The sequence below is a fragment of the Festucalex cinctus genome, chromosome 3 (genome assembly GCF_051991245.1).
Source record: "Festucalex cinctus isolate MCC-2025b chromosome 3, RoL_Fcin_1.0, whole genome shotgun sequence".
In the NCBI taxonomy this organism is placed as follows: domain Eukaryota; kingdom Metazoa; phylum Chordata; class Actinopteri; order Syngnathiformes; family Syngnathidae; genus Festucalex; species Festucalex cinctus.
Genome location: NC_135413.1, coordinates 30,546,429 through 30,568,338, shown reverse-complemented (window position 1 = coordinate 30,568,338; position 21,910 = coordinate 30,546,429). Strand labels below are relative to the sequence as shown.

The 21,910-nt window shown below is 40.4% G+C and overlaps 1 protein-coding gene across 6 annotated transcripts in view; it reads left to right on the top strand.

The window, feature by feature from the left end:
* Positions 1-21,910, top strand: part of lingo1a (leucine rich repeat and Ig domain containing 1a) — a 340,201-nt gene that overhangs the window by 128,605 nt on the left and 189,686 nt on the right. For 5 of the 6 annotated variants that reach the window (XM_077517517.1, XM_077517520.1, XM_077517518.1 and 2 more), the window contains one exon: positions 5,981-6,102. The gene's annotated coding sequence lies outside the window, so the exon portion shown is untranslated. Of the gene's footprint in view, positions 1-5,980; positions 6,103-18,279; positions 18,327-21,910 lie in introns of those variants that run through there. The other variant, XM_077517525.1, reaches the window with a different exon arrangement.

Below are 21,910 nucleotides of genomic sequence, written 5' to 3'. Positions count from 1 at the left end.
CCATCCATCCATGCATCTGTCCATCCATCCACTCATCCATCCACTCATCCATCCACTCATCCATCCACTCATCCATCCACCCATCCATCCATCCGTCCGTCCGTCCATCCATCCATCCATCCATCCATCCATCATCTATGCATATGCCCATCCATCCATCCATCATCTATGCATCTGTCCATCCATCCACTCATCCATCCATCATCTATGCATCCATCCATCCATCTTTTATGCATCTGTCCATCCATCCATCCATCCATCCACTCATCCATCCATCCATCCATCCATCCACTCATCCATCCATCCATCCATCCATCCATCCATCTATCCATCCATCATCTATGCATCCATCCATCCATCCATCCATCCATCCATGCATCTGTCCATCCATCCACTCATCCATCCACTCATCCATCCACCCATCCATCCATCCGTCCGTCCATCCATCCATCCATCCATCCATCCATCATCTATGCATATGCCCATCCATCCATCCATCATCTATGCATCTGTCCATCCATCCACTCATCCATCCATCATCTATGCATCCATCCATCCATCTTTTATGCATCTGTCCATCCATCCATCCATCCATCCACTCATCCATCCATCCATCCATCCATCCATCCATCATCTATGCATCTGTCCATCCATCCACTCATCCATCCATCATCTATGCATCCAACCATCCATCTTTTATGCATCCATGCATCCATCCATCCATCCATCCATCATCTATGCATCTGTCCGTCCATCCACTCATCCATCCATCATCTATGCATCCATCCATCCATCTTTTATGCATCTGTCCGTCCGTCCATCCATCCATCCATCCATCCATCCATCCATCCATGATTTATGCATCTGTCCGTCCATCCACTCATCCATCCATCATCTATGCATCCATCCATCCATCTTTTATGCATCTGTCCGTCCATCCATCCATCCATCCATCCACTCATCCATCCACTCATCCATCCATCCATCCATCCATCCATCCATCCATCCATCCATCATCTATGCATCTGTCCATCCATCCACTCATCCATCCATCATCTATGCATCCATCCATCCACTCATCCATCCATCCATCCATCCATCCATCCATCCATCCACTCATCCATCCATCCATCCATCCATCCATCCATCATCTATGCATCTGTCCATCCATCCACTCATCCATCCATCATCTATGCATCCATCCATCCATCGACTATTTGACTGACTGTTTTCTTGTTTGTTGGTTGGAAACATAATCCACATTGTATTACTTTTCTTACACAATAGTCAAGACACCAACTACGTTTTCCCACATTCAAAATCACTGTTTTGTAAAAGATTGTCTTCTTTGGATGGGGGAGTGGGTGGGCGGGTGAGCAGATTCTGCCAACTGGAGCTACGGAATGAAGCTAGTGGCCGTGGAGTGATGGATGAGCCGCGAGATAGCAGACCAGGAATGAGGAGGGAGGCTCTGGTAAATGGAAAGAGAAAAGTGAATAAAGATGGCTATGCGGAAAATGTGGGTCAGCCAGGCAGCCTGCAGTCAGGCGTCCCTCCGGCGTGCGCCCTGATGGAGAACTTTGAAGAACTTAAAAGATGGATGTCGCAATGAACAGGGCGGTCTTGGCTTATGCACACATGATGGGAAGGGACGGGAGGGAGGGGGAGCGTTGCGGGGGTCTATTTCGGATGGTTCACAAGGAATTAAGATGGCAGCGACGAGGTCCAAGCCAGACGTGTCATCTTTTGAAAGGGAGATCTGAGCGACACGCCGTTTGTAGTCCTCCGCCAGGCTAACGCTAATATTAGCAGTGAGCATGTGAAGTTGGTGCGAACGCAGAGAGCTCATCCTGCCCACCTCACGGCTGACGTGAGATATCGAAAGATATTCACGGGCAACAGCAAATGACATTCAAAAGCTTCCATCTCTATTAAATCTCTTGGTAATCACTGAATATTAACTAGCCGTCTAATTACAGACCTCCAGAGGTGTTTTTAATGACCTGCTCTCTAGAGGTTGGCACACACCTACTATCTGGATTCATTACAGACATTATTAGATGAGGATTCATTAATCAAGGTGCTTGGGCTCCTGGGGGAACCTTGAGGACTTTTTATAATTATGACTCAAGAAAAGCATTAGATTGAAGACACTTTTTTGCTTTCTTTTATTTGACTTTGTAGTGCCGCAGACGCTTTATTCACAGTGTTCTAATTTTAACGACGCGAGTCGAGTCTCTCTGGATTTTACCAGTGTGACCTGAATTTCTTGTACATTACCTGTACAGATGATAAATGTTTTATTATGGTGACGGTTTGATTTAATTTACTTTGCGTTCACATTATTTCCGATGGGAAAGAAATGGTTGACAGCCACGAAGATGAAACGGGCCGTTGGGTCAACACGTTCACAGGTGCCCACTTTTGTATTTGCTTCAACTTTCTCCGAAGACACTAAGGACAATGTAAAGAAAATGCAACTAAAATTTTGTACCATTAATAGCATAATGTACGATACAATTTAAACATTGTATCGTGCTGCATTGTGCGTTGCTATGCTAACCCCTTGTTTTCACCGGATGCGGTTGCGGTGCGGTTGCGGTGCGGTTGCGGTGCGGTTGCGGTGCGGTCCGGCGACGCAAGCAATTAGATTCCATTCATTCGAATGGTGCAGTTCACACCGCTTGCGGGTGCGTTGCGTGTCGACTGCGTCTCAGCTGCGGCGTGCCGCAGGCCTTCCGCAAGGATAGACCTATTTTCTATTTTTGCCGGACGCCGCAGCGGTAGGCCTCCGGCAAATGGCAAGCTAGCACAAAACACATCGAGCGGGACAGGAAGACCGACGCAGTTTCAAAATAAATTTCCGGTTACCTTTCAGAATAAAACACTCGCCAGCTCCTATTTCGCAAGCTTTTCAGCAAAACGTGACGTGGGCGTCGCCGGGCCATGTGCTCATTCACGGTTTAGACACCAGCGAACATGGACGAGGAGAGGTTTATATTGGAGGTGGAAAACCACAAAATAATATATGACACGGCACATCCTTTTTATAAGGACAACCAAAAAAAGGATGCTGCATGGAATCTCATAGCAGAAAAAGAAGAAAAGGTTAAATCAAAAGAAGTACACCTCTCTTTCTGCTTCTCTGTTGAGCACAGACTTTCTGTATGTTTGTCGTTGTGAAATGCCACATGATCGCGCGCGCGCGGTTCCGCGAGACACGTTGGGAAGTGGGCTGCCGGACCGCAGCTGTGCGGAGCCGGTGTGGATTGACAAAAAAATTGACCCGTCCGGAGCACGCAGTCAAGACGCACCGCACCGCAACCGCATCCAGTGAAAACCCGGGGTTAGTCGACACTAATTGCGATCCGCATAAATGAAAATGCTATGCTATGCTATTCTGTGCTAGCTACTAAGTCTCACATTTTCTTTACATTGTTATATGTGCTCCCAGTAGTCTAAAAACGCTGTTTTAATTAATATTGCGTTTGCGGAATATGAATTAAGCCACCTGCTTTTATTAATCTCACGGGGCGGCCATTTTGACCTTTGCTGTCACCTGAAAATGACATCACAGTGCCTAAGGGCTAATGCTGCATTCGAGGATGGTAGGAAGTCGAGTTGTTATTTTTCTCAGTTTTGACCTGAAAGCGTTTGAGGCAAAAGTAAACAACCAAAATGGCGGATAGTGATAGATTGTAGTTTATTTTGGTCCTTAAAACTCATTTTGACCTCCAGCAAATTTGCCTTCTTGCAAGTTTGCTTCATTTATTGTTTTTATATTATTTACATAAGCATTCCATACTATTCAGTAGTTCACCGTGTAATTTCATGCAGGGAGATAGCGGCATGTACATTGTGTTACGTGACGTTATGGTGAATATTCATGAATGAAGATAGATATTTAGTTTCATACTTGAGTAAATTGTGTTTTACCTTCACAGTCTGTTTGCAAAGGGGTCGCCATTGTAGAGTGACATCACATTGCAGTCTGTCGATGAAGTCGGGGTATGCTCCTTCTTTTTTTCTGACTTTGCAAGTGGGATTTTTGGAGTTTGGGCGGCACGGTGTTCGAGTGGTTAGCACGTCCGCCTCCCAGTTCTGAGGACTCAGGTTCGAGTCCAGGCTCCGGCCTTCCTGGGTGGATTTTGCATGTTCTCCCCGTGCCTGCTTGGGTCTTCTCCGGGTACTCCGGTCTCCTCCCACATTGTGTGCTTGTGAGTGTGGATGCTTGTTCGTCTCTGTGTGCCCTGCGATTGGCTGGCAACCACTTCAGAGTGTACCCCGCCTACTGCCGAAAGCCAGCTGAGATAGGCTCCAGCACCCCCCGCGACCCTTGTGAGGAATACGGGGTCAAGAAAATGCATGGATGTTTTGCGTATCTCACTTTGGAAAAATCAGCAAATTTCAGGGTGAAGGAATATTTGAGGGATATGTCCCAAAACTTCTGTCCATCTATAAATGTTCCATCATATTCTCCATTTTCTGCAAGTTGTCTTTTTATTTTTAAGTGTCTTGTCAAAAAAGCTGTGCTTGACGACATGCCTTCGAGAGTCGCATCTCTGTGACACGGCGCCTCGGCGCTAATAATAAAATGTGCCCCTTGTCACCGACGCGTTGACATTCTTGCAGCCTTTGAACTTTTCATCCGGCGGCCGTCAGTGACCACGTCTGGATGCCGTCGCCAATCGGGGGCCGGAGTTATCGTAGCGCTTTCCCGGGCCCGCAACAGTAACCCCCGACACGGACCTCATCTCGCAGTCTTGTCTGTGACATTTAAAGCAGCCTCGGGCGAGGGAGGAAAAAGGAAGAAGTGGGTAAACAACGAAGGCGAGCGACGAAGAGCTGGAAGCAGCGCGCGCTCTTCCGAGAGGTTCCGTAAGGTCCGAATGGAAGTTTACTTGATGGCATTTGTGCTTCTCGTGCATGCTTGCTGAACTCTCCCGTGTCTGAAAGGACAACATGGATACTGTGACATCCGAAAAGCCCCCAAAAGTACGACACGTTTTGTTTTTCGTTTCAGTCTTCGCTTTTCTGCAACGGTCCGTTTATTTTCTCCCAAAAGTTTCCACTTTGCTGAAATACTCAACTTTCCTGCTGCTCAGGTAAAGCCTGTTTTCTGGGTTTGATCATGTGACATTGACAAGCTAATAATGCTGCATTCGAGGATGGTCGGAAGTCGGACTTTGCCGAGGTCAAACCAGGAAGTGTGCACGGGAACGCCCCCTTGAACTCAGAAATCCAATCCATCCATTTTCTTGACCGGTTATTCCTCACAAGGGTTGCGGGGGGTGCTGGAGCCTATCTCAGTATGTATATCTCATGTAGTTCAGGAATTTCCTGTAAGGGAAGTATTGCTAACTTCAGCTTGACCTTTCAAGTGTCTTTTTTTTTGCAATGAATGCATATAACTTGGAATGTCAAATTGTAGAAGACAGACCTCCAAAGTAGAAAGAGAAGTGAAAATAATTGTGCCGTGTCTTACATGTGTTTGGCTATTGGTTATTAATAATAATTTTTTAATTTTTTAATATGAAGAACTGATCATCTTAGCGTGTCTGTTTTTTGTATTGATGTAACAGCATCCAGTTTCAACTAGTTTTGGGCTGTATGATGTCTGGACTATGTGATGTCAAGGATCTTTTATGCTATATGATGTTTGTTGTTGTCAGGAACTATCTGTAATTACGGAGTCAACAGCCAATCAGATAATTCCATTCAGTACTGGTATTCACATGTCTAGCCACAACCAATGAGATCGATTGACTGTCTATTTAAGGGTCTGAGAATTGCGTGTGTTTTGCCGGATTATTGCTCAACTGTTCCTGTGTACAGCTCTCTTAGTTTCTGCCTCACAATGTGAATAAATAGATACAATACAATATTTGGGATTCAATCCTTCAGCACACAACAAACTGTACTTGTACAATGTAATTTTCATATCGATGCCCCGCCCCCCTCCTCCATTTTTGTCTTTCAGTGCCTGTGAGGTGCAAACAGATCTTCTATGGGCCACAAGATGAGAAGAAAAATGCAGATTGGAGCCAGTCGTGTCCTTAAGACCTTGCTGGACTCAGCTGATGAACTGAACCATTATCAAAGGTAAGAGATCTGCTGAGTCAAGGGTGGCGAGGATGGGGGTGGGGTTTGGGTGACTGAAGGGACGGAGTGAAGTTAAACGCTGTTAGCAAGCACATCATCTAATTCTAGTCATTAGATTTCCATGAGCATTCTTGGTGATTTTGGTGGGCGAAACGAACACGAGTGGGACGCGAGACTAAAAATCTGCAAGGCCCGTTCTTGACAGGTGGAGTAAGCTAATTATTTCCACTGAAATAAGACATCATTTTTGACATTTCCATCCCCCTTGGACGCTGTTGCTAACCACCCCCCCCCCCCCCACTGCCGCCCCGCTTTCGGGTTTATTGTGCAAAATACATGCAAAAAAAACAAAAAACGATGTCAGCCCTCAAGATTTTACTCCACACGAGTATTAATCCTGAAAGGTCAGCCTGATGTTGGAATTGACTCGGGATATGTGTTGATTTCACCCTCGCAACAAAGACGCGCTAGCCCGAGGTGAGTGCCGTTAATGACATTAGCATAGACTTCCTGTCGCCGCTGACTCCCCCTGCTGGTGACCTTTAACAAATGTCAATATGACACGCGGCCTGTTTGCCATTCGCTCCCATTGAGCTCGCGTTCACGTAATGTTTGGATGCATAATGCAATTATTCAAGAAGATGCCCCGCAGCAGCGCAGCTTGAGGCTGATTCCTAATTAGAATATGCACGGCCAAGATTGGGGCACGGAAAGCTACTTTGCGAGTTCGTTTATCGTCAGACGCACCGATGGGGACTGAAAGAGTTTACTTTCTGCCGCTTTACACGTAAATACAATCATCGGATGCAGCCAATAATTGTACATTAGGAGGTTTTTAGTCATAAAATATTTATACAGTTTCATGTTGCATAGTAGTTTCTTTCTTTTTTTTTTTTTTTTTTTGCATAGTAGTTTCTAAGGATGTGATATTAAAACTGCCACAATATCGTTATCTCATCACATTAAAAGCAGCATGTGGGTTAAAAAGGTCAGGTTTAGTTCCATTTGTGTGGTTCCAGCGCCCTCTAGTGGTTAGGTTATTAGTGCAGTTTAATTTTAATTAGGCATGTTTTGGCCATCTAGGTTTAATTAAAACCCAAGATTGCTTCTTTTAAATTGCAGATCATTAATGTGCATTGATGTTAAGGTTACGTGTACTATTTGAACGATATGTATAATTATGACCTCAATTAATTAGCATTGCATAGACAGGACATTTAAAATAAAATGATTGGACAAGCTTATTTCTTTGTCACTGTTACGTACAAAGCACAATATTGTGCTTTATTATTTTTTAAAATAATAGATTTTTTTTCTTTTTTACACAGTATCATGTGTTGTTTTTTTTTTATTTAATATCACATTTTATATTATGGGGTTCATATTGTGATAATATTGTATCGTGATGTTTGTATGTCGTTACATCCCAGTAGTCTCTGAACAGTACCTAAAAAAAAATAATAATAATAATAATAAATACACACATTTTCTGTTAATCCCTTTGTGCACTTAGTTAAAAATTAAAATAAAATCAAGACATGACAATGAAATGGGAGTGTGAACTTAAACTTGAAATAAAAGAAAAAACATTGTAAAATCAATTGAAGGATTAGCAATTATGCATCGACTTTAATTATTAAAGTATCCGTATTGCTATTGGCAAAGAACATTACATTGTATCATTTTCAAAAGTGAACCAGTGAGTCAGTGTTGACTGGATTTTTTTTTTATTTGATTTTTCTTTACACTTGCACAAGATAACAGGTGTAAACGGTTTTTCCAAGCGACGCAGACATCAACCTCCCACGCCATCTCCCGAGTAAATCAGTCCCACGCCCACGCTTGCTGGCTTTCATCCCACAGCGCTCATCAATGTGGGGCCTGCGTACGTACGTGCGTGTGTGTGTGCGTGCGCACGCGCGCGCGCGTCATCCAATCAGCGGGAAATATTGTCCCAGGTGGGCGGCAGCTGTAATTCACAGCAGCAGGGGATGCTCGCTCGCGTCGGCTACTCCACCGGCGCCGGTCGCTCCATAAAGTGGGAATGATCCGGTCCGGTCCTCATCACTCATTTCAAGAAACTTCTCTCATGTCCTCCTCCCTGCATCCTGCATTACTTCTAACGTTGAATTATTCACCCCCCCCCCCACCGGACGGGGGCAGGTTGGGAGGGAGCAAGGTGGATTTATGGGTCATTGCGGAGTCGGTCTTCCCAAAATAATTCAAAGGCACAACATGCAAACACGGACTTTAAAATTTCCAACAGGCTGCTTATTATGGCTGACTGGTCCCCAATCTTCCTCACGAGCAACTCGAATTCTATTTGGGTACAAGATCTACAGTTTGTTATGTTCTGGAGTTGAATCCCAAACACGCAGACACAAAAAGAACAAATTTGACTAGACGAGAAACAACGGGAATCAAGAATCACGAGACGCTAAGCTAACTTGGGCTATGGAGGTGCACAGTGGAACAGAAGTAGTAATCTGAAAAAAACACACATTTTCAGGCAGCTTATATAGACAGTGAATCGATCTGATTGGTTGTGGCTAGACATGTGGGTAACAGGACTGACATGGAATTATTTGATTGGCTGTTGACTAGATAAATAGATGAAATATTCCTGACATCACATAGCTTCTGACATCACATAGCGTATTACCAGTTGAAACTAGATGCCGATTACGTCAGTTCAAAAGAGACACTTGACCTCACGCTCATAACCCAAACATAACCCTTGCATCACCCTTGTCGTGACAGTAAACATTAGGGTTATGTTAGGGCCTAACATGACCCTAGTCACAGTAAGCATAAACCTTGCAAGACCCAAACATAATCCTGTCATGCCCTTGCATGACCCAAACATAACCCTTGCATCACCCTAGTCATGACAGTAAACATTAGGGTTATGTTAGGGCCTAACATGACCCTAGTCACAGTAGGCATAAACCTTGCAAGACCCAAAAATAATCCTGTCATGCCATTGCATGACTCAAACATAACCATGGCATGACCCAGTCATGACACAGTTAAGCTCCTTAAATATTAGGACATTGGCACAATTTTCATCTTTTTGGTTATTTCAAAAAAAAAAAAAAACACCATAATGGCTTGGAAATTAAACGAACAAGATGTACTTCAACTGCAGACGTTCAACTTTAATTTGATCTTATTTGCATCCAAATCAGGTGAGCTGTGTAGCAATTGCAAGATTTTGTTTTTTTTTTTTTTTTTTTTTTTTTTTTTTTTAAATCCTGTAATTGTCTCTCTTTTTAAGAGACATCCAGCTGCTCAGCTGTTCCATGGCCATGTCTGCAATGTTAGTCTATTCACAGAAGATTGAGACCCCTGTTGTGAATAAAAATAGAATTATATAATTTCATAATCTTTTTAATCTATATAATAAAAATATACAAATATATCATCTTAAACGGGAAGTCAACTCCACAATTTCTCGACAATATGTTCTATGCAGCCCAAACGTGACTGCTGTTGACCAGGCGGACTAACTTTCACCGAGGTGATCATTCGGCGTCAGGCTTTCAGCATCCAGGTGCGCTCGAGCAGCAGCCAGGATGTGTTTAGAAAGGAATATGAGGAGATTCTGCGCGCATGAGCAGCCAACTGCGTGCTAGGTAATTAATTTATTGAGTGAGGTCTTTTTTTTTTTTTTTTTTTTTTTAGACAGATGGACAACATGACAGACAAAATCAAGGTAAAGCCTTTTGACAACCTGTTTATGAGGTGTCACTTCAGATTTGGATCAAGGCTCGTTGGACTGCGCGAGGTCAAGGGAAGATTTTTATTTATTTATTTATTTTTAGTGGCTCTCATGGGCCACATGCTGGAGTGGTGGGTAGAATGCTAATCGTTTTTTATTAAAACGAAGACCAGAAGTGTTCTCAAATGACTTGTTTTTTTTTAATGAATAAATACTCAAATCAGTTATTATGAAAACAATACATGTTTGCAGTTGATCACAGCTGTCACAGCAAGCTTTCTCCAGTTCTTTACGTCGCTTGATGAAACAACATAAATGACTGCATGATTGCATAAAAAAACGTGTTTTTTAATTTTTTAATTTTTATTTTTTTATTTATTTTTTTTTAGTAGTAGTAGTACTAGAAATACAATTTTAAAAATGTGCAGAATTTTACTTCCTGTTGAAGATTAGATGCAGGCACTGAGCTATCACCGTCTTACAAATGCAATTATGCCATCTAGTGGCAGAAAAATGACCTCAAAACAAATCAATTTTTACAGTACTGTGCAGTACATTTTTTTTTTAAATTTTAACTCAATTTTATGAATCATGATGGAATGACTGTATCAATGACAAATAGATGCAGCTATATTTGCATTATCTGTACAACATTTTTCCACTTTTAAGTTGGCAAGCGTATGAAACTTAGGAAAAAAAAACATGTTATTGTACATTTAGAACAGATATACAATTTGGGATTAATCATGAGTTAACTATTGAAGTCATGTGATTAAAGGGATACTTTACTTATTTAGCTATTTTTGGCAGTCAAACATTAATAGTATCCCTTTAATGTTCTTTCCCATTTCCCAAGAAAGAAAGAAAGAAAGAAAGAAAGAAAGAAAGAAAGAAAGAAAGAGAAAGAAATCAGACCTCAGGAGCGATGGAGTAAAAAACAAACAAAAAAAAACACTTGAATGATAGTGGCAGGTGAATCCAACAAATGTCATTTGTACTCTGCACTATTTAATCGAACAAACAAGCTCAATATTAGCTCAGCAAGGCTGTCAGCCATTATTGTTTTCATTAGACTCTCTGTGACTCAAACCCCCCCCCCCCAAAAAAACAAAAAAAAAAACAATGCTGCTAGCATACAAAGTGTGTCTTTTAGCTTGCATCTATGGGTTTGTTTTAATAAAACAACAACAAAAACAATTCAACTATGGTAAAAGGGCAATCGAGCCTAAGTGGAAACTGAGCTGGTCACATTTCACATTAGCATGTTGCCAGATAATTTGGCCAAGGTGTCCCCTGAAAGGTCACTCAGCTATTTGGTGGTGTGCTGTAGCCTGCTCGATTATCCACTATCATTAACTCTTTTACTGCCAAAGGTTATCCAAAAAGACAACGCCTACAGTGCCAGCCGATTTCGAGCATTTTCACTCATCTTTCAAGGTAAACAGAATATTGTGTGCTATGACTACATAAATATGGTGGATACCATATGAAAGATTGGGTTCCATTCTCCTCATTAGAAAAAAGAAAAAAAAAGTATGATTCCTGTTGACACCTGTTCTTTAGTAATCAACATTTGAAAAATAGGTAATTTTTTGTGAAAAGATACATTTTCTGCACACCAACGACTTTGACACTTTTTGTTAAGTGACACGGATTTAATGCTTTGATCATTCATGACATCCTTGCAAACGTATTTCCCAAGTTCCGCCATGTTGTCGTGTCATTATCCCACTGAAAAGAGATACAATGCTGCCATCTGCTGGCCATAGTTAGTGTGGCCTTTTTTTTTTTCTTCTTTTCAGCTCATCCATCAAACCAGACCTACCAAGACATTGCGCTGCCCACTGGGGGAAAAAACCAAAACAAAAAACGTAGTTGACGTCAATTAACGTTGATGGCAGTACTCGTTGGGATTTCCGTTAACGTTAATTCACGTTAATGGCAGGAAAAAGAGTTAAAAACTTTGAGAAACTATTACTAACTATTAACTATTACTATTATTATTAGAAACTATTACTTTTAACTAGGGATAGTGTTAATATATATTATTAAGCCCAATTCACACTGACTGCGGAACGGCTGCGGTGCGTTTTCCGTACGGACGCCGCAAAGACTGCAATTCACGTGCGTTGCGTGTCCGGAAATCTACTCCCGACAGGCGAGGGGGGGAGGATGATGTCATTGGCATGAGCACAGGGGAACACCTGTCGAAGCAGCTGGCCTTGGATAAACTGACTTTCACCTGTCCCGTCTCATTCAGAACTCCCAGACTGATAGCTGTAATTCCAGCCGACTCGCTCTCCTCTCCTCATCTCTTGCTCGCTCGCTCGCTCTGTCTACGCGAGACATTTGGTATTCTGATGCTTCACAATATTCCCTCCGGCAATTTCTGGTATTCAGCTGACCCCAAAAATTCTCTTTCCTGTCACTTCTTCGGAGCCGGCAGGGAGATCAGAGGTCAGACGTGGCAAGCAGGACAGCACCACCACCCCTCCCCATTCCACCCCCCAGGGTTACATGTCTTGCTCAAGAGCACCCCAGCAGTGCTGAAAAAGTGACATGTCTCTTTGTCATCTGAAAAAAAATAAAATAAAATAAAAAAAACACTTGATGCCGTCTTGCCTGAAGGCGCACCAGCCTGACAGTCCCGCGCATAAAATGGACAATGATTTCCATAATGTGTTTACAATCAAATTATATTACACTCATTTCCCGGAGAAAACGCGGCGACGCTGATCGCAACTTTGCAGTCGTCACGCCGACCTCGCGCGGATCCCGTTTGACAGCTACACCGCCGAGACGTCGCAAGAAATCAGCGCGATTGTCTGTAAAAGACCTTGTGTTTTGCATTTAAGAGGCGCCTGCCCTCCAGCTAACACCCGTTTCGCCAGCGAAACAAAAGAAGTCAAAGCTTGATCAGGCAATAGATCAATTATTTATTTATTTTTATGTCGATGTTGTTTTCATCATCAATAAAGAAATTAAATTAAAGCAGTTCTTCTCAATTATTTTCTGCCATGCACGCCCTAGTAAGAACAAAACATCTCAACCACGTGACTATAAATAGTATCATTTGTCTATAAAATTGTTCTAAGCACACCTCTGCATAACACTGTATCCATATTAAAATATAAGAGAATAAAAAACGAAAGAAATATGGACCAACTTACAACAAAGAATAGCTTAATTAACTGTAACAGAAAAGATTCAAAGTGCATCTGAAATTCAAAAATAAAATTAAATCCTTAATTAAACTATAAACATTTTTTGACTGACCATGTCAAACCATATGATACGGAAAAATAAAATTCCATAAAATCTATAAATATTAATGCATTCAAACTAATCACCAACATGAACTCAAGGTGCACAATATTAAAAAAAATAATAAAAAAAAATAACCTGCAAAATAAAAATATAAAATAATTTGTGCTGAATTTTATTTTTATTTTTTATTATTATTATTTTTTTGCTGTGTGCAAAGCGCGCATGCTCAGTGCAACAAAAACGCCCCAATATTTGAGAAGCACTGCTTTAATGCAACATAACCTGTGCTACCTTTAAAGCACCCATCCGCTGTCAAGTGCTCGATGATAACAAGTAAAACAAAAGCTTTTCCCAACAATTTATAAAAATAAAAAAAAATAAAAAAAAATGGAGTGCTTTGAAACAACAACAACAACAAGTCGAGTTGCAAACGTCAGTGAAGTGTGGCCGCTCCTCGGGAGTAATTCGGTTAAGACTTATCTGCGCTCTGATTCATGGCGTGTCACTTGGGGCTGTTTCATCACACTTTGCTGTTGATATGGCCAAGGTTGGCCCTGGGGTGAAATAACATTAGCGGACGGGTACCTACACCTCGTAAATCTCAACTTGATTCTCCTCCTCCTCCTCCGTTCACTCCGTCTGTCTGTGCGGCTCTGATGATGCTTGGCGATCCAATTGGCGAGTTTTTTCGCGGGGACGAGAATGGGAATTTGGCTTGCGGGGCTTTTTGTTTTGTTTTTTTCCTACCAAATCTTGTCTCGCCGACTCCGGGGATGAGTTGATGAGGTGACTGTCGTGCTCGTCTTTTTTTTTTTTTTTTTCCCGGCAGCCGACGGGTGAATTACTTGTGACAAGTTATCAGGCCTTTTTAACGATGCCCATAATTGAGGATTAGTGGCTGACACCGCCTTCCAGGGGACTGGCACTGGTGTTAAATGGAAGATGGTATCTGCAGCGCCTCGTCAAAGCTGTCGTCGATACTTTAGCAGGGGTTGTGATTTCATATTATTCGCCATTTTTGCGTCTTTCCCACGTTGACGCTGATTTTTAAGGTGCACTTCCATCATCTGTCGGCGGTAGATGCGATACTATTGTAATGTTCAAAACAAATTAGGATTTCCGTTCACACCGATGAAAAATGCAAACTAAAATCATTTGCATTTTGACAAATAATTGGTTGAGTAAAACAAAACACGATGCCTCTCATGTCTCCAAAACAAATTAATCGTGACGGGATTTACAACATAACATAATCATTCAGTGCATCACAACCGATTATCGGCGCCGATATTGGACATTTTGCGAATATCTGGACCGGCCTTTTTTTTTTTATAATCGGATGACCAATTTAAGGGAAATCTAAAACTATTTTAATCTCGGGGAGCTATTTAAATTTTCAGTGAACTTTATAAGAAATGCTACTGAGCCTGGGAACTTTTTGAACCTTTTGTTTTTGTTCATCATCAAAATAAAAAAATGTGACAGTTTAAGATTTCAGGTATTTTTAAATTTTGTAAAAAAAATATATTTAGTGTAGAAAGCTCGAGAGCTATGGTATTTACGTTTCCAATTAACTTTTTATGATGTACTAATAACCTTGGGAGCTCCCTGAACATTTTTTTTTTAATTTAAAAAGATGTAAATGTCATGTCTGGGGTCACGCCAGATGTAACAGCATCTCGTTTCAACTGGTTTTAAGTTATGTGACAGCTATGTGATGTCAGGAGCTTTGTGATGTCAATCTTTAATCCTTTACTGAGTCACAACCAATCAGATCGATTCACTGTCTGTCGTAGCTGTCTGAGAAATGTGTGTGTGTTTGTCGGATTATTACCACTTTTCCTCTGTGCAACTCACGTTGTTTCTCGTCTAGTCAAGTTATGTGAATAAATAGTTAAAATCATATCTGTGTCTGCGTGTTTGGGATCCAACCTCAGAACATAACTAATCTGAATTTTTGAAAAGTCTGAAAAATTATTCAATAAACATGCTTTAAGACATTACAACATAGTCAAGATTGGCATTTGTATTTAAAAAAAATATTTTGACACCAACTGAAAATCTGAAAATGAATATCGGTTTCAAATATCGGTTATCGGCCTCCTTGACTACTAATATCGATATCGGCCCTGAAAAAAACAAACAAAAAAAACATATCAGTCTATCTCTAAATTTTGTCCCACCACTTCTGCTTGTAGATGTAGAGAATGAAATTCACCTTGGATACAATTCTGTGTCTGACTGCAATATCTTAAATCTCACACTCCACTGCAGGGCACCATCTTGTAATTTATGAGAGAACGTGGCTAACAGCAAGGACTTGTGCTATTTTAAACGCTTATTCCGCATTAAAGTTATCTGTCAGGCAAAAATAACTATAGGCAAAGTCATTTTGGGCCATTGCACCGAAATCTGCGCTATTTGGTGGCTGCTGTCTCTTTGGTAGTTATAATAATAATAATAATAATAATAATAATAATAATAATCATAATTATTATTATTATGATTATGATTATTATTATTATTATAATTATATTTATAATAATAATAATGATAATAATAATAATAATAATAATAATAATAATAATAATCATAATAATAATAATGACGATGAGAATTAATAATAATAATAATAATAATAATAATGAGCATAATGATAACAATCATGATAGTAATAATAATAATCCTGATTATTATTCTAACAATAATAATAATAATTCTTATTGTTATATTTATCATAATAATAATAGTAATAATAATAATAATAATAATAATAATAATAATAATAATTGTTATTATTGTTATTATTATTATTATTCCTGTAATTGGCTGGCAACCAGTTCAGGGTGTACCCCGCCTACTGCCCGAAGCCGGCTGGGATAGGCTCCAGCACCCCCCACACAGAAAATGGATGGATGGATTCTTCTTCTTCTTCTTCTTCTTCTTCTTCTTCTTCTTCTTCGTAATAATAATAATAATAATAATAATAATAATAATAATAATAATAATAATAATATTATATTATTATTATTGTTATTATTATTATTATTATTATTATTATTATGACTAGCAAAAAGACAGAAAACAGTGCAGTTAAACATATAATTTTGACTGGGGGAAAAAAAAAGTGTTTAAAAGGTGAAATGTGAATAGTTAGATTGCACACGGGGTGCAAAAGAAGTGTTTCCTCCAAGTAAACTTTTAATGAGTCCACTCGGCTCTGTCAGGCTTTTCCTTGAAGATCCTATTTTGCATATTTGCTACACGGGATTGTGTGCCAAGATCAGCAGCACCTCGCGTACAGATGGCACGCTCATTGTTGTCCAGGGAACATTCCACTTGACATCAGACATTGTGCCGCGGCTGCGCCGAGACGGAGCTTGACATTTTATCTTCCTTCTACAATCTAAAGAAGAGCCTCTGTCAGATGGCATTGAGACTGGACGGCTGTCTCCTGCACCGGCGGCGCGGGCCATTCTTCCTCCCTCATGTCTCGCTTCACTTTTTTTCTTCTTCTTCTTCTTCTTCTTCTTCACCCCCACCCACTCACATTTTTTTTTGCTATTCAACAGTGTGGCTACCTGGCAATGATTCAATTGAAATTGCAGATGAAGGCTGACTTCTGAAAAATTTGCAGAGATTGTAAATTGATATGCATATGAAAACATTCAGAGTCATGGTGGTTGCAATTTCACAAATTATACCCAATCACAATGCATATATACGAGGGGTGTCAAAATTTGTGATCATTTTGAGTTAATTTGAAGTTCTTTTAACGGTACTTATTATTTTTCACGAGCGATTAATGACCGCCCCTTACTTGGAAAGCCTGTACTGGAAGAATTCCAGTCGCAACGCAGCAGACCACCGATGTCTTACAAATGCAATTATGCCATCTAGTGGCAGAATAATGACTTTAAAACAAGTTTTTTTTAAATGTATTTATTTTATTTTTTTTACAGTACGGCCCATCTTTTTAATTTCAGCTCAATTTTATGAATTATTATGAAATTACTGTATCAATGACTAAAAGATGCAGCCATATTTCTACTATTATAACATTTTTTTTTCCACTTTTATGTTAACAAGAGGATGAAACTTCGAAAAAACGTTCTTGAATTTTGTAATTAATAGTGATTTAACTATTGAAGTCATGTGATTAATTATGATTAAAAAAATAATCGCCCAACACCACTAATATGTACGTATATTTGAGGGTTAGGAAATCAACTTCTTGGCCCTTTTATGATCTGGTATGTTCTATTACAATGAATCAGTGAAATGAATGGCATTGGAAAACAAAGCAGTAAACTACCGAGCACGATTCAATCATGTATAATAAATATTTACGCTGAGTTATTCAGTCAGCGGTTAAAATGGTGGAAGGATCTTTATGATGCCATCAGTGGTGCATGTGCGGTGCGGACTCGATGGGAATGTTGTGATTCAAATTCATGTTCAATGCAATTTCCAAAGCCGTTTTGGAGAAAAATCGCCAAGGTGGAATATCACTTTGAAGTCATGTCTTCGTTTGTCAACTGTGGCTGTCACTTAAAAGATCTTGCACGTACTCGCACGCGCACAATGCACGAGCCTAACACGGATGCTGCAGTTACACTTTGGGCCAGAGGTGGGCAGTCGCGAGTAAAAAAGTGACAAACTGCACAATGGTTCTTTAAAAAATAAATAAATAAATAAATAAATAATAAGCGGTGAGACCAAGTGCGAAAGGAGGGGTAAAAAAAATAGTCACGCTTGAGCTATTTTAAATATGCAAAGATACAAACGAACTATTTACAATTAAAATGTCACATCCATCCATCCACCCCTTTTCTTGACCGCTTATTCCTCACAAGGGTCGCGGGTGGTGCTGGAGCCTATCTCAGCTGGCTTTGAGCAGTAGGCAGGATACGCCCTGGACTGGTTGCCAGCCAATCACAGTAAAATGTCACAGTTATTCTTCAAAACACTTGTGGAGATTAAAAATCAATCAATTTTACAAGCGAGTATGGTTTCTTGCACTTCCTGCTCTGTCAAGGTCTGTTTTTTAAATGTATGTATTTGTGACGTTATAATTGTATTCCGTTTATGTTCAGTGATTTATGTTAACTTTTAGCACCCTCTAGTGGTGAAATGCGTATTACGCCTGATTCATTTTAGCTGACGTCAGTTTCAATGACTCTCCAGAAGATTAACACGCACACACACACGGTGGAGCGTTGGCCCACGTAAGGCTGTAAGTAATGATTTGTGTTCATTTGTATAACTTTATTCGAGCTATAAAAAAAAGCCAACAAGTTCGGTTGGATGTTTTGTAAATTCAAAATGGTGTTAAAAACGAGCCAGTGAAGATATTAGCATTCGTTAGCCTTTTATGCTAGCGGACTTGAGCTAACTATGTTAGCGTACCTTAGATGTGTTATTTATTTTTCATGAACTTATTGGTGATTATTATTTCTTTACATTTGTGATTGGATTGATAGTACTGTGCTAATGTGCTGTATTGTGTTTTTGTTTTACGGTAAAATAAATAAAGAGAAAAACATCTCATCTGTTAACTGTCTGTCTAGCTGGATAGAGCAGACACGTCTAGTGAGGACAGAACAGTATTTATTTATTTATTTATTTATTTATCAAACATCACATTAATGAGCCTCAAGTAACTATTTTTAAAAATAGTCATCTTATGATAGTTTGCTTTTAGTTCCAAAACATTTTTTTTTTTTTTTCATATTATTGTTTAAATGCAAAAACTGAAGCGCTTTATTGATAGTTTATCTACTTTACTTTCGGTGGGGTGCGATTACGTGCTCAAGCAGGCATCATTTCCCCCCTTATTACAGTCATGTCTTCTCTGTAGCAAATCTGTAATTAACGTGCTTCTTGTTGTGACCGCGAGTGGTCCACAAAACCCAAACAAACATCTTTCTTTTTGATTTTTTTTCCTCCCCCTTTTCCCCGCCTCTTGCCCGTAAATTGAAGCAAATCGAGTCGGCCTCTTTGCCTTTTTGCAAACGTCTTCATGTAAGGAATTAATTTTCCCTCGGCCCGAGATGCAATGAATAATAAATTGACGGAAAAGTTCCTCCGTCTCGAAAATGAGCGCGAAGCATGAATCTCTTTTGGGGAAATCTCGACGTCCATGAGTGGATACGTGTAAATTATACATTTCGGAATATTAAGCACGAGATATGCGCGGGACAATACTGAAGTACCGCGCGGCACTTCTGGATTGAAGCAAAACACTTCCAGCAGGCGACGGATTAACGACTGATAAGATATTGCGTGTTAATATCGAGGACTAACTTTTCAGCGGGGCAACTACGTCTGTGTCCGTTTAATCAGGTGGATGCAAATGACGCTGTGAATCATTTGAGCTGTAAATGGAAGGCTGGATTACGGCAGCCCTCGTAGGCTTGTTAAGAAGATCTGCTGCTCAAAATGGATTTCACATTTTAATGGGCTTATAAAACCACAAGGCACTTTGTTTTCCCTCAGTAACGGCCTTTCCCGTTGTATATGCGTGCTGTGATGCCGCGGAAGCCTGTCAAGCGTAATTACTGTTAATTTGCCAACAATGGGGGTGAAAAAAATAATAATGATTTTGGTGCTGCTGTGTCCTGTACGCGCCAACTGTTGGCCGGAGAAAATGACTCGCCACCAGATTTGTTGACTTTCATTTTACGTACGTGATTTCTCAATTTCCGTGTTCAAACTTTGCGTTGTTTACCATTTTGTAATGTATCTTCTTGTAGGATCGCACTCAAATACGTCTTGTTTGCACAGTTGTGCACCTCCAGCCAGCCAGCAGCCTGACTCATCCTCGATGCTCGAATCACTTTTTGTTGTGCGCCTGATCTCAGATTATTTTTGGGCAGTATTTCTGAAACGATTCATGTTAGTCTGTGTTTTAAAGACTCTGTACTGGCCTAGCACTCTTGAGAGAATAGTACAGATTATGAGAATAAACTTGAAACCGTAACCCAGGTTTAAAACCCTACTTTTAAAACCCTAACCCTAATTATCATTGGAAACCTTGACCCAGACTCATTGAAACTCTAATTTAATACCCTAATTCGAATTTGAAATCATAACCCGAGGCTTGGAACCCTATTTTGAAACACGAGCCATGCTTCAAATGATACTTTACAGTAGAGCTGTCAAAATTAATCGATTAATCGACAAGTAATCGATTATCAAATTAATTATTAAGTATTAAGTATTAATAATCCAGTAATCATTTGGAGCCATTTTTTTTATTTAGACTTTTGCAAATCCTCTGATTTCAGCATATCAACAGAAATTGTTCACAGATTTCTTTAGTCTTTCATGAAATATTATCTTCTGTGTGTGGCCGAACTGGTAAAGTATAAAATCCCCCCCCCCCCCCCCCCTTTATTTTTTTTCACTATACGAACACGAACAAAAATTACAAACGTTCTGGCTGACACTTGTGTAAACTACAATACAAATACAATTTTTGCACTATTGAACCTAACTGAATGAATAGTATAGGGGTTAATGTGCTCGCTCTGTAAACAGCAAGTCCCTGGTTCGGAGCCCAGCTCTCCTCCCCTCCTCCTCCATGATTTCTTGCGGCAAGGAGCCATTTTGTTTCAAATGTTTATTGAAGAATTGATGGCTAGGATTTAGAGGAGTGCTTAAACGCAGACTGCAGTCGGCTCGCCGGGGGCGGGGCAATCACACGGGGAGAGGGGGGTTTTACTGAACCGAGCATATTACTTGCGCGTTAGAAAAGTAACCAGCAAAACACTTAATATTTCATTAAAAACAAAAAAAACAAAAAAACATCGGCGTGATGTCAATGGTAAGATTTAATCATTTTATGCCTATAGTTAACTGTTGGAAGGGCGTAAAATACTGGTGGTGTAATCCCTTTAATAAACAGTAATCGGGGGGAAAACATAACCCGATTAGTCGATTAATCTATTGAATAATTCGATTGCTTAATCAATTCATATTGTTACTTTAATATTTATTTATTTATTGCAATTTTATTGTGCATTCTAAACAAAATGTATTTTATGAAAAATCGGAAAAAAGACTTATCAAGAATTGCCAATAATTTCACGTTTTCAAGGAAAAATGCTATATTGGGAATTGGGATATATCGTAAAAGAAACTTAATTAAATGTCGTATAATACACCACAAGGCATGTTTTGGTTTGTACTCGCATAATCAACCGCATTTATCCACATTTGTGAAAACTTTTGTGCTTTCTAAACTCACCTCAGAGTTAAAATTGTCCCTAACCGGTGCTGGTGGCGGCGTTCTCCAAATGTATTGTAATGGCTCGTCATAATGGAGCACAGCCACGCGAGAGGAAACGATCAGGATTACAATTACGGGTACAGTCAGGAGGCCAACAGCAATTTATCCGCATACGTCACGACGGCCGACCACTAACGGCGACTTAATTGCTGTCCAAAACGACCCGGGCGGGCGCTGGCAGATTGTTTATTGAGAAACCAACGTGTCCGCCTCCGCGCCTCAGGCCGCTGGCCCGCGTATACAGCGGGACCTAAAAACCAAACCCGGCACCGTCCAGGCTCGTCATCATTCAGGCCCGCTAACGCGGAAGCCGATCCGATGACATTGAAGCGAGAGCGTTAACGTTTTTTGCGAGGTATCGAAAGCAGTTGCCTTTCGTCGCTCCGCTCTGCTTGCTCTGCTTGTGTCGTATCTGTGGATGAAATATTAACCCCCAGACCGTCGGCTAAGTGTTTCATAAATATTGCATAGTGTGGAAGCAGTAATTGGTTCGCCCATCTATAATGGCTGTCACCAGAAAAAAAAAA